The 1615-nt window shown below is 42.0% G+C and overlaps 1 protein-coding gene across 1 annotated transcript in view; it reads left to right on the top strand.

The window, feature by feature from the left end:
- Positions 1 to 1615, top strand: part of mpped1 (metallophosphoesterase domain containing 1) — a 65662-nt gene that overhangs the window by 52748 nt on the left and 11299 nt on the right. The gene's annotated exons all lie outside the window — the stretch shown is intronic.

Here is a 1615-nt window from a genome sequence, read left to right on the forward strand (position 1 = left end):
ATTTTGCGGGGTTTGCTTGATTTTGCGTTAATAGTTGCGATCGCAACATTGCGAAATCCTGGAGGGTCTGAATATTAGACTCATGGTCTGGAAATAACTCTGATATTATATTTTTAGGATCATATTGGGATTCTGGCAGTTTTGTGGAGGGCAAAGAAATGTTAAAAATGGCCGTGTCTGGCTTGTGGACCACTTGTTGAATTGGCCTCCACGATCCATCAAGAAATGCATTTAGTTCCACGTTTGTATTTTTGCTTCCCGGTTCCATTCCTGAATTGCTCCTCGTTATCGAGGCGAGATCTCCGCGTCCATCCCTCCTTCGGCTCTTTCCTCGTCCCTCCTCTCACACAGAGTCGTTACATTTTAATTTAGCTGTCCATGTTTGGATGGTCATGAATATTGCAACACCAGGGCCTTATTAATATGCTCAGGCCAGTCCAAATGTTTTAATATTCACTGTGTAAATTATTGAAACTGTGTTCAGTGGATCATTCATCAGAAGTGTTTAGTCTCTGATGTTTAAGCAGTGAAAGAATTTTAATCATGAGTGTCACAGTAGTTTCCCTCCAAATCGCCATTTTTAGCTTTGTGACATGCATTCTTTCTTGTCTTTTTCCCCCCGATTGTCTTTGAAGTCTTCAAACACTTCAGGCATAAACACACACTCGCAGGAAATTATTCTAAAAAAAAATCCTCATCTGATGTTTCATTGAACAGATGCGTCTGCGGTAGCCGCGGCAATAAAGTTGGCGTTTCAAGTGACTGAGCTCAGCAATTTATTAAAAGCTGGTTGAACGCCGGCGGTGACAGACGCCGCCGGCAGCGACTGCGTACACGCATGTGCCGCGCGTTGTGGTGGAAGATGGATCGGAGTACAGATTGTAAGTGACATGTTAATTTCTCCTCCGTCACTCACAACCGAGACTTGAGCTCCCAAAGTAAGGGAACGTGAGCCCAAGCCATCAAGGACTTCCTCCGCCTCTTCGGTTCTTTTCTCGTTTATCCTCTCGTCTTCCCTGCTCCGTCTTTGACTGGGATCAAAGAAATGTTTAATTTATCTCTCCGCCACATGTCTGGAAGATTGGTCTTTATAGGGCGATGAACATCTTATCGTCCCGTAGGTCAAAGCGTGTTCAGACACTGAGGAGAAGGGAGGAAATCTTAGCATCACAATGTTGCTCTAAGATAATCGTCCCTCAGATGTTCTCTAAACTCCGTTCTTGTCCTGGTATTTTGTCAATGATCAGGAAGGTGCAGGACTTCAAGGACTGAGGGTCCACCGTCCAGGAAAACAGGAAATGTGGCAAAGAGGTAGAGGAGGTCAAACGAAAGGTTTACAAGCAGCCATGTTGTTCACAAACTTTAAGCCAATTTTTTAAAGTGCAGTTTTGCTGATTTTAGCTTTAAGCTATGACTTTGCTGATTTTAGCTTTTAGCTACTGTTCTGCTAGTTTTACCTTTTAGCTACGGTCCTGCAAATTTTAGTTTTGTTATTGTTTTTTTTTTTTTGCTAATTTTAGTCCTTACCTACAGTTTTGATGATTTTAGCTTTTAGCTACAATTTTTTGATTTTAGCTTTTACCTATGACTTTGCTGATTTTAGCTTTTAGCTACT

Source organism: Kryptolebias marmoratus, linkage group LG1 (genome assembly GCF_001649575.2).
Source record: "Kryptolebias marmoratus isolate JLee-2015 linkage group LG1, ASM164957v2, whole genome shotgun sequence".
Lineage (NCBI taxonomy): Eukaryota > Metazoa > Chordata > Actinopteri > Cyprinodontiformes > Rivulidae > Kryptolebias > Kryptolebias marmoratus.